Genomic DNA, 12,621 nt, shown 5'->3' on the forward strand with positions numbered 1-12,621 from the left:
TGAATGACCTCCCCACCCCTCTTCCTGCCTATGTCGTTGGTGCCAACGTGCACCACGACTTCTGGCTGCACACCCTCCCCCTTAAGGATTCTGAAGACACGATCTGAGACGTCTCGGACCCTGGCATCCGGGAGGCAACAAACCAACCGAGAGTCTCGCCCATGTCCACAGAACCGCCTGTCTGTCACTCTAATTATAGAGTCTCCTATAACTAGCGCTGTCCTCCTCTCCCCCTTTCCCTTCTGAGCCTCAGAGGCGGACCTCGTGTCAGAGACCCGGTCACTGCAGCTTACCCCTGCTAGGCCGTCCCCCCCAACAGTATCCAAAGCGGTATACTTATTGTTGAGGGGAACGACCACAGGAGATCCTGCACTGCCTACTTCCTTCCCTTCCCACCTCTAACTGTTTGAGAGAAAGTGAGGACTGCAGATGCTGGAGATCAGAGCTGAAAATGTGTTGCTGGAAAAGCGCAGCAGGTCAGGCAGCATCCAGGGAACAGGAGAATCGACGTTTCGGGCATAAGCCCTTCTTCCTGTATGCTGCCTGACCTGCTGCACTGTTCCAGCAATACATTTTCAACTCCTCTAACTGTTACCCAGCTACCTCTGTTCTCTGGCGTAACTATGTCCCTGTAGCTTCTATCACCCTCTCAGCCTCTCGAATAATCCTCAGTTCATCCAACTCCAGCTCCAGTTCCCTAAAACGGTCTATGAGGAGCTGGAGCTGGCTGCACTTCCTGCAGATGAAGTCGGCAGGAGCATCGGTGGTCACCCCTACCTCAAACATCCTGCAGGAGGAACATTCCACTGCCTGTGCTGCTATTGCTCTACACTTAGTCTCCAAAACAAGAACACTAAGTAGCTTACCTGTGGACTTTAAAGTTAGGTTAGAAGGGGAGGATGGGAGGGAGGCCCTACTTTGTGGGGCCTGGGGTCTAGAACACACCCATTCAAATATCAATCACTTACATTCCCGACCAGCGCTGCGCTCCAACTTCACTTCCGCCCAGCTCCCGCCGCTCTCTGCTGTGAAACCCTGATGAAGGGCTTTTGCCCAAAACATTGATTTTCCTGCTCTTCAGATGCTGCTTGATCTGCTGTGCTTTCCAGCACCACTCTAACCCTGACCAATATTAATAGTCCAGGGAACTGACTCCGAGCTGGCAACAGCCACAACCACAGTACTGTGCACAGGTAAGTAAAGAGTTACATTGGTGATGAGATACCAGCCTCAAGCAGTTACTTCAGTGGATAAAGAGATTAATTAAGAGAAGGAAAATAGATTACAGGAGTAAGTTTGTGGGAGCATGCTGCAAAATCTTTCATATGTATATGAAGAGAAAAAGATTAGAAGAGTCAGAAATAGTGGAAGTCTGGTGAGTTTTCAAAATTTCTTATTCAAAATTGCCTTTGATTTATTATGGTTTTAGCATTGTACATGTCAAGTTTTATTTGTACATGCTAAGTTCAAAATAACAGTCAGAAACAGGGAAAATTACATTGGTAAACAAAAAGCTGACAAAGGAAATAAATACATGTATGTAAAAGATCTGAAGAAGAGTCACTGGATTCAAAACATTAACTCTGTTTTCTCTTCACAGATGCTGCCAGAACTGCTAAGTTTCTCCAACAATTTCTGTTTTTGATTTAAATACATATTTTGGTCCTATCTTCACAAAGATGACACAAATAACATTTTAAAAATTTTGGGGAACACATGGTCTAGTGAAAAGGAGGAACTGAAAGAAACCAGTAATAGGGAAATGGACTTGGGAAAATTGATAGGATTGATGTTTTCCTGCTAGCTGGTTTTTATGTATCCAGGTTGCTAGTTTTCTTCTGGTCTGTCTGATGTAGTATTAATGGCAGTCGTTACATGGGATTTTGTATATCATGTTGGTCCTATATGTTGCAGGTATGGGGTCTTTGACCTTATGAGTAGTTGGCATAATGTGACTGTGACATACTAGCATCAAAATGGCACAATCAATTCTCCCTCATCTCAATACACGCAGACAGGGAGGACCATCCATTTGACTGGGACAATGTTACCATCCTAGGACAAGCTTACCTGAGACATGCACGGGAATTCCTAGAGGTCTGGTTCTCAAACCAGAATGCCATCAACAAGCATGTAGAAATAGACCCCATATACAAACCATTGCAGAGCAAAACCAGAAATTATACAACCCACCTTAACAGACTGGATCATATAAATATGAAGCGGTGTGGAACAATAATGCTTCATAGAACATAGAACATAGAAGAATAAAGTGCAGTACAGGCCCTTCGGCCCTCGATGTTGCGCCGATCCAAGCCCACCTAACCTACACTAGCCCACTATCCTCCATATGCCTATCCAATGCCCGCTTAAATGCCCATAATGAGGGAGAGTCCACCACTGCTACTGGCAGGGAATTCCATGAACTAAAAGTTGCACTGATGATGCTTCGTAGAAGTTGCACTGATGATGTTACCTAACATGGTGACGAAGTGTTTGCATGACAACCCACCAGCTCGGCAAGCAAACATCCATCACTCGAGCCACAAATCTTCTCAAAAACCTTAAAAGGTGACGAGTACAGCATCAGTGCTAGGACCCCAACGATTCATAATATATATTAATAATTTAGATAAGGGAATTAAATGTAATATCTCCAAGTTTGTAAGTGATGTAAACCTGGTTGCGAGGGTGAGCTGCGAGGAGGATGCAGAGATGCTTCAGTATGATTTTCACAAATTGAGTGAGTGGGAAATGCATGGCATATGAAGGTAAATGTGAGATAATCTACTTTGGTAGCAAAAACCAGAAGGCAGATTATTGTCTGAATGGTGATAGATTTGGACAGTGGGAGATGCAGAGAGAACTTGAGTGTCTTTGTGTGTTAGACACTGAAAGCAAGCAGGGGCATCGGGTGGTGAAGAAAGCACCTAATGTTGGCCTTCATAGTGAAAGGATTCAAGTGCAGGAGTAGGGATACCTTATTGCAATCATAGAGTCTTGGTGACACCATACCTGGAGTATGGTATGCAGTTTTGGTCTCCTTATCTGGGGAAAGATGTTTTGGGTATGGAGGGATTCCAGCAAAGGATTACCAGATTGATTCCTGGGATGGCAGGACTGGTATATGAAGAGAGATTGAATTAGGTATGGCAATATTCACTGGAGGTTAGAAGAATGAAAGGGGATTTTGTGGAAATCTATAAAAATCTAACAGTTGTAGACAGGCTAAATGCAGAAAAGATGGGAATCCAGAACTAGGTGACATAGGCCAAGGATGCAGGGTAGGCTATTTAGGACTGAGATAAGGAGAAATGTCTTCATCCAGAATAAGTGGGCCCATGGAATTCTCTGACAAGGGAAATGTTTGAGGCTAAAATATTGAATATTTTCTAGAAGGATTCACTCACACACACATGTGACTATGGATGATCAACCATGATAATATTGAACGGTGGAGCAGGCTGAAAGGGCCAATGCCTTATTCTGTTTCTATTTTCTATATGTCTGTAATGTGGAATTTTCAGTACACTATGCTACAATTGGTACTGGCATGTGCCATTAGGTGAGCAAATGAGATTACTTACCACAATTTTAACCACGTTCGGTGGAGTTTGCTTCAACATTCTGTATATCAGATTGCCTATACTCCAGAGATTCTTCAATGGATTCTCTAAATTGTAGAACAGTGGACAATGTATTCGATTGTTAGATTGCATGTGAGTGATAAGAGATCATTGAGACATAACCAGCGAGTTTGTGCTATTTACAATAAGTATTAGTTGAAGAACCTCCTTTCAATCCTAAGTGCAAAACTTTCAAGAAATCGAATCTGTTTGCTTCTTGACACACGTGTCAACAAGGATTGTATTGAAATCTACATCAGAAAGGAGGCTTTCCAGAAGACTGATGTCCAGACATGTCATGACACATTAATATCCATTCTTTCCAATTATTATAGCTCTGAATTCTTCAGCTACATATTTAGGAGCAGTGCTGTTTCAGGAGCACCCAGATGAGCATTGAAAATTGGTGGATTATGATTCCAAGGCATTATCACACATGGAAAGATGCTTTGCAGTTGTAGAGAAGGAAGCTGTCTCAGTGACTTGTGTGTGCAAGAGATTTTCAGCTAATTTCCTGAGCCTGGAAGTGCTCTTAGAGATGCACCATAAACCATTAATTGCCCTTAGATGACAGTGATTGCCATGCAAGCCTCCATGAAAGATACAGATGTTGGCAGATGTTCTCTTTAGAATGACAAGACACTACCTCACAACAGACTACAAGGAATTTAGTTATGAACATATGTTATATGCTTCGGTCACAGGAATTCAGTAGTCAATGAGTCAGAACAGGCACAATGAATTGTTACAGATATTGTCTCATGAGGACAGGCCAGGCAGGCTGAGCATGTCTCCACTGGAATTTAAAAGTTTGAAGGGTGTCTTGATTGAGGTGTTTAAGACTCTGAATGATCTTCACAAGGTCAACATGGTAAGGGATGATTTTCTTTTGGCAGTACAAAATTTTTGGGCCAAATGGCTTGATCCACATTGTCAGGATTCTATGAATAGCCAATACAGTTGGAACAGACTTGCCTATTTTTAAAATAGTAGTCATAAAGGCCAAATTCTATTTGCCTTCTTAACACCATATTGTACCTGCATGCCAACCTCTTTCATGCACAAGAATACCTAGATCCCTCAGCGCTGCACGTTTTTGGATTTCAATAATAGTCTGCGTTTTGATTTTTCCTACCAAAGTGCATGACCTCACACTAAACTTCATCTCCCAACATTTTGCCCAGTCACTGAACCTACCTATAATCCTTTACAGATTCCTTATATCCTCATCATAACATACTCACTCATTTATCTTTGTATCATCAGCAAGTTCAAATAATTGTACTCTGGCGCCCCCCTGCAAATGATTAATATCAGTAGTAAATATTTGAGGCCCTAGGAACTGATCCTCATAGTACTCCACTAGTCACATATTTCAACTTGAAAAATACACATTAATCCTGACTGTCTTCTGTGTGTTAACCAATCCTTCACCCATGTTAACAAATTACTCAACCTTCTGCCTTGTGCAATAACCGTTTAAGTGACAAATAGAAACTGAAATACACAACAGATACTTGTTCCCTTTATCAACTTTGCTTGTCATATGCTCAAAGAACTGCTCCTGCTCCCATTTTCAGTTTGTCTTTCTATAGTCCTGCCAGCAATCTGGTGAACTTCTGCTGAACTTCCTGTATGAGAAGTATATATTTCCTTATATAAGGAGACCAGAACGGTACTTACTGCAGATGAGGTCTCACCAAGGCTCTGTACACTTGCAGTTAGACATCTGTATTTATGTACACAGAATCTCTTGAAATTAATGTCAACATATTAGGTTAGGTTTTGATTAGAATAGATTAGATTAGATTCCCTACAGTGTGGAAACAGGCAATTTGGCCCAGCAAGCTCACACCCACCCTCTGAAGCGTAACCCACCCAGACCCATTCCCCTCTGACTAATGTACCTAACACTATGGGCAATTTAGCCCTGCTAATTTACTTGACCTACACATCTTTGAATTGTGGGAGGAAACCAGAGCACCCTGAGGAAACTCACACAGACATAGGGAGAATGTGGAAACCACACAGATAGTGGCCCTGTGAGACAGCAATGCTAACCTCTTTTGCATTCCAAATTGCTCAAGCTAGTTTTATGTGACTCATGAACGAGGACATTCAAATCCCTTTGAACGCCAACATTTCCATTGAAGGAATATCGTGTATACACATGCAAAAGTCAAATTTATTAGACTATTTTTTAATGTTAAATTTATGGGATTAACTATTACATGGATACTATATTCGAGGGGCTTAAATTCGTACTACAGTCCAAACTACCATATCACTAGCAGAAGCCCAATTGATCTCTAAACAAATAAAGAAAAAAAAACAAATTATGGTAATTCCAAGAGTGCTACAGTGGAACTGAGCTCAACTGAGCTGCACAGAAAAAAAGGTTGTAACCTGACTCTGACCTGATGCGTCTTAAACTTTCATGCCAAATTCTTCCATTTCCTTCTGTTTTGTTTCGTTTACTGTTGTTTTAGTTTTTCAAACTGACATTTTAAGCTTTTGTTTATGACAAAGTTGTCAGATATTTGAGTGTCATACAGTTTCATTGATCATTGTAGCCGTTAGAAATTGTCAACAGCTGCACGGTAATTATAGTGAAGTAAATGCATATAGACCCCATCTTATTTAGGAAATGATGGTGTGATAAACTTTGTATCACACTAACTGTACTAATTATAGTGTTCGTTCGATAATGGGCTGAAGAAATCTATAGCTTAGTATTTGTGTGAATTGTATTTCAAAACATGTAATAGCAGGAAAAATAAAATTCATTTCTTCATTATAACATTGACTCATCAATGTTGATCTATTATTTATCAAGAACTAGGGTCAGCTTTAACATGAGATATTTGGAAAATTCCAGACCTTTTGGTCAAAAATATGGGGTTGACTTTTACATGAGATTGACTTTTACTCAGGTATATATGGTATTGTGCCTTTCTTTCTTTTTGCCATTGCATATGTCATATTCTAACATATTCATTTAGCCTGGCCAAGCCCCCTTAAAGCCTCCTGGTATCCCTTTCACAACTGACTTTTCTATCCATCTTGATGTCAAGAGGAAATTTGAAAGTATTACAATTTTTATCTAAGGCCTTTATATGTGTTGTAGACAGTTGTGAACCAAGCACTGACACTTTTCATACCCCAGCAACAATGTACTGCTATCTTAAGAATGATATGTTTGTTTCTACTGTCGACTTTCTGTTTATTAACCAATTATCAACGCATATTCGTATAACACTCCCACTCAGAACACAGAACATAATAGCACACGTACAGGTCCTTCGGCCCCCTTGACGTTGCACTGACCTATGAAACCAATCTGAAGCCCATCTAACCTGCACTATTTCATTTTCACCCATATGTTTATCCAATGACTATTTAAATGCCCTGAAAGTTGGCGAGTCTACTAATGTTGCAGGCAGGGCATTCCATGTCCTTTTTATGCTCTAAGTAAAGAATCTACCTCTGACATCTGTCCTATATCTAAAACCCCTTAATTTAAAGCTATGTCCCCTTGTGTTAGCCATCACCATCCAAGGAAAAAGGCTCTCATTGTCCACCCTATCTAATCCTCTGATCATCTTGTAAGCCTCTATTAAGTCACCGCCTAACCTTTCTCTCTTGAATGAAAACAGCCTCAAGTCCCTCAGCCTTTCCTCATAAGACTTTCCATTCTTACCGGACAATATCCTGGTAAATTTCCTCTGCACTCTTTCCAAAGCATCCACGTCCTTCCTATAATGCGGTGACCAGAACTGTACACAATATTTCAAGTGCGGCTGCACCAGAGTTTGTACAGCTGCAATATGACCTCATGGCTCCCAAACTCAATCCCACTACCAATATAAGCTAACACACCATAAGCCTTCTCAACAACTCTATGAACGTGGGTGGCAACTTTCAGAGATCTGTGGACATGGACACTGATATCTCTCTGCTCATCCATACCACCAAGAATCTTACTATTAGCCCAGTACTCTATATTCCTGTTACTCCTTCCAAACTGAGTTACCTCACACTTTTCTGCATTAAACTCCACTTGCCACATCTCAGTGTAGCTCTGCAGCTTATCTATGCCCCTCTGTAACTTGCAACATCCTTCCGCATGGTCCACAATTCCACCACCTTTAGTGTCATCCGCAAATTTACTAACCCATCCTTCCACATCATCAACCAAGTCATTCATAAAAATGACAAAGAGGAGTGGCCCTAAAACAGATCCTTGCAGTACACCACTAGTCACTGAACTCCAGGATGAACATTTCCCATCAACCACCACCCTCTGCCGTCTTTAGCTTAGCTAATTTCTGATTCAAACCACTAAATCACCCTCAATTCCATGCCTTTGTATTTTCTGCAATAGCCTACCGTGGGGAATCTTATCAAATACTTTACAGAAATCCATATACACCACATCAACCACTTTACCCTCATCCACCTGTTTGGTCACCTTGTCACAGAACTCAATAAGGTTTGTGAGGCACGATCTACCTTTCACAAAACTATTCAAATTATTCCTTTCTAGATGATTATAAATCCTATCTCTTATAATCCTTTCCAACACGTTACCCACAACTGAAGTAAGGCTCACTAGTCTATAATTATCAGGTTTGTCTCTACTTCCCTTCTTGAACAAGGGGACAACATTTGCTATCCTTCAGCCTTCTGGCACTACTCCTGTAGATAATGTAGAATATTTTTATTTACTAAACTTCAGTGTGGGACCTAATCAAAAACTTCCTGAAAATCCACATACACTACACCCACTTAGTTATTTGTATACATACTGCAAGTAATGTCTTAAAAAAAAACATGTTTATCAAACATGATTTCCTTTTTGGCTCCATGTTAATTCTGCCCAATTTTATCATTATTTACTAAATATTCAGTTATCACTTACTTTATAATAGATTTTAACATTTTCCTATTGTTGACATCAAAGTAGCAAGCCTGTAGTTCTCCACTCTCAATGGTTTACTTTGCAATCATCCAGTCAGCTGGAACATTTCCAGAGTCTATAGAATTACAGAAGATAGCCACCAATAAGTCCAAAGATGTACAGGTTAGGTGGACTGGTCATGCTCAAGTTTGCATACTGTTCAGGGATGTGTAGGTGATATGGATTAGCTTGCAAGGATACAGTAGGGGTCTGGGTGAGATGCTCTTTGGAGGGCTGGTGTGAACTCGATGAGCTAAATAGCCAGCTTCCACAGTGTCGGGATTCTGTGATTCTACATCCACTATCTCTCCAGCTTTTGTTTTTAGCTCTTTAGGTACACAAATCACTTGCTCACCTAGAATTGCTGGGAGTTTTCCTGTCTTTTCCTACATGAAGACAGATGCAATGATACTACTTAGTTTTCTTGCTGTTTCTCTACTCTCCACAATGAATCCTCTATCCTACCTGCACTCTACCTCGTTAATCTATTTCCTTTCACATATTAATAGTAGCCTCTGCAGTTTGCCATTATGTTCCTTCCTGGCTTGCTTTCATATTCTCTTTCCTTTTCCTTATCAGTTTCTTGATTTTTCTTTGCTGTCTTCTGAATTGCTCACAGTTCTCAGGCTTACTGCTATTTATGGTATTTCAATAAGTCACTTCTTTTGATCTAATGCAATCTTTAACCACTTTCATTAACGATTCCCTTTGGAAGTTTGTACTTTAGAGGCATATATGTCTGTTGTAGATGTTGACAATATCAAATTTCTTAGAATATTTTCCCAATCCACATAGCTAACTTGCCCTCATACCCTCAGTTTCCTTTGCTCAGATTTTGTACCCTGGTTTCAGAATTAATTACATCACATTGAAACTTCATGTAAAGTGCTATCTTGCAATGGTCACTTTCCCAAAGACTCCTTCACAGCAGGACTATTGACCTTCATCATTACACAATCCAAAATCCAAAATAGACTAATCACTAGTTGGCTCCTCAATATGGTGTTTCTGAAATCCTGTTGTTTCTAGAACATGCTTCACGAAGTCATCCTTCACAGCATTAGTGTTGACTTGGTTAACCCAAGCTATAAGCTAAAATTCGAATTTACCCATTATTACTACATTACCCACATTACATGTATTTCTAATTTCTTGATTTATATCATGCTCCACATTAATATTATAGTTTGCTGTTCTATAAACCATTCCCACTAATGTTTGTTTCCACTTGGTGTTTATTAGCTCCACCCAGACTGATTCTACATTTTGATCCTTTGATCTAAGGTTCTCTTTTATTCATAGACTGATGTCATAGCTTAGTAGAAGTGCTACCTTTTTCTTTGTCTGCTTCTTCTCCTTAAGTAGATGGTATTCTTGGATTTTCAGCTGCCAACCTTGCCTGTAGCTAGTCTGTGCAATGACAATTAAATTATTCACCTACCTCCTCTTGTGCATTCAAATCACCAAACATTTTGTGAATGCGATTTGCATTTAAATAGAGTGCCTGCAATTCAATCTTTTTTACATTATTCTACATTTTAATTCTATCTGATGCTTGTCAACGCATCTAGTTTGCTTACCATTTTTCTGTTTTCTTTTTTCTGAGTTCCATCTTATGTTTCCATTCCATGCAAATCTAGTTTAAACTCACACTGGCTAATCTTCCTGCAATGTTGGTAGTCTTGGTCCTGTCAAGATACCATCCAACTATCTTGTATATATCTTGCATGCTGCAGAACTGATCCCAATGTCTCAGAAATCTGATGCCTTTCCTGTTACACCAGCTTTCAAGATAGGTCTCCTGTTTCTGTGATCACTTGCATATGAGCCTAGGATTACTGCTCGAGAGTTCCTGTTTTTCAATCTTGTTCCTAGGTCTTTGAAATTTGCTTTCAGGACCTCATCCACCTTCATAACCGAGTTATTCCTACTGGCATGGATCAGGATCTCCGCTCATCCACAGAAGTATATCCTGCAGCCACCTTGTGACATTCTTAACCTTAAGCACTTCACCTGAGATAGGAACAGCGCTCCAAAAGCTTGTGATTTCAAGTAAACCTGTTGGACTTTAACCTGGTCTAGTGTGACTTCTGACTTTGTACACCTCAGTCCAACACTGGCATCTCTACATCAACCTTAACCATGGCACAGGAAGGCAATATACTGTCCTGGAGTCATATTTGCTGCCTTAGAAATGCCAGTATGTTCTTCTAATTAAAGAATCTTCCATCTTCTTCCAACTGTTCTGTACTGCTGGGCCATCCATGGTGACATTGGCGTGGTGCTGACTGTACCTCTGTAAGGAATCATTGCTTTCTCCAGTAACCAAACTGGAAAACCGATTTTCAGCTGTGGTTATCTTGGGGAGTTATCCAGCTAATATTATTTTTCTGCTAGGCAGACCTTCAAAATTTTGTGCACTCAACATAATGGGAACATTGCTTAGGGTCTGCTGCAAGATCTGCCTAATTCTTTTGAAATGCCAGGTATTTACACGTTCCTTATCTGCCTGCATACCCGTAAACTGTAGTATGACTGCCTCCCCGAATATGCAATCCATGTGGTCCTCTGTCTTGTTGATACTCAACAGTGACGTTAGCTGCTGCTTGAGTTCTATAACCCAGGGTTCAAGATTTTGACCGTCTGCACACTTGCATTTTTCCAAGAAGGAGTGGAGATCCCTGAGACCACCCTGACAGGGGATGGATGTGTAAAGGGATTGCATGTCCCTGTAAAGAGGAGGCTGCTGGAGCCCTCGAACTGGAAATTCTAAAACTGAGACATACAAATCTTGGATAGAACTGGGAAGGGACTGAAAAAGGAGAATTTTTTCCCTGCCACTTCTTGGAAAGAAGGCCTGAATTGTCCCCATCTGTCACCACTCTCCTTCACCGGGCCAAGCTAATCCTCACTCTGAACAACTTCTTCTTTAACTGCTCTCACTTTCTTCAGGTCAAAGGCAGAGCCATGGGTTTCTTCATGGGCATCTGTTTCCCTATCTCTTTGTGGAGTATGTGGAACGTTCCTTGTTTCAGTCCTACTCCGGACCCCACCCACAGCTGTTTGTCCGGTATATTGATGACATCATCAGTGTTGCTTCCTTCTCTCATCCAGAATTGGAAAAGTTTATCTAGTTTGCTTCTGAATTTCATCCCACTTTCATTTTCACCTGGCCCATCTCTGACTCCTGGCTCCCTTGACATTGCTGTTTCCATTTTTGAGATAGGCTGGCCACCAATATCCAGTACAAAACCCACTGACTCTCACAGTTACCATGACTGTACATTCTCACATCCTACTTTCTGTAAAGACAATATTCCAATCTTCCAATTCCTCCATCCCCAGTCACATCTGTTCTGATAATACCGAATTCAATAAGGGGGCCTCCAAAATGTCCACCTACTTCCTCAACTGAGAATTCCCTAGGTTGACAGGGCCCTCAGAGCGTCCGACCATCTCCCGCAGCTCAGCCCTCACCCTTCCTCTTCCCTCCCACCACAGCAGTAGGGTTCCCCTTGTCCTCATCCACCATCCCACCAAGATCCACGTCCATTAGATCATTAGCCACCATTTCTGCCTCCTCCAGCGGTATGCCACCAGCAAACATATATTCCCCTCCCCTCTCCTCCCTTGTCAGCCTTTCTCAAGGACCATTCCCTCTGTGACACCTGGTCCACTCTTCCTTCACTCCCATGGCATTTTCTCCTTTAATCGCAGAAGGTGTAACACCCATCTGTTCACTTCCACCTCCTCTCTGTCTAAGGCCTCATACACACTATCAGCTACTAAGAGTTTCCATTAGTAGCAATTCATTCTCCCAGGCTAATCTTTACCCAGTCCTTTGTGTCTGATTTTCTCTCTGTAAGCTCTACCTCGACCTATTGTTTCCTCCTAACCTTTCCACCTCTTCTTCTGCATAGGTAACAACCTAGCTACCATCAGTTCTGTAAAAGGGACACTGGATCTGAAATTTTAACTCTACTTACTCTCCACAGATGCTGCCAGACGTGCTGCGATTTTGCAGCAAATTGTTTT

This window comes from Chiloscyllium plagiosum, chromosome 9 (genome assembly GCF_004010195.1).
Source record: "Chiloscyllium plagiosum isolate BGI_BamShark_2017 chromosome 9, ASM401019v2, whole genome shotgun sequence".
Taxonomy (NCBI): Eukaryota; Metazoa; Chordata; class Chondrichthyes; order Orectolobiformes; family Hemiscylliidae; genus Chiloscyllium; species Chiloscyllium plagiosum.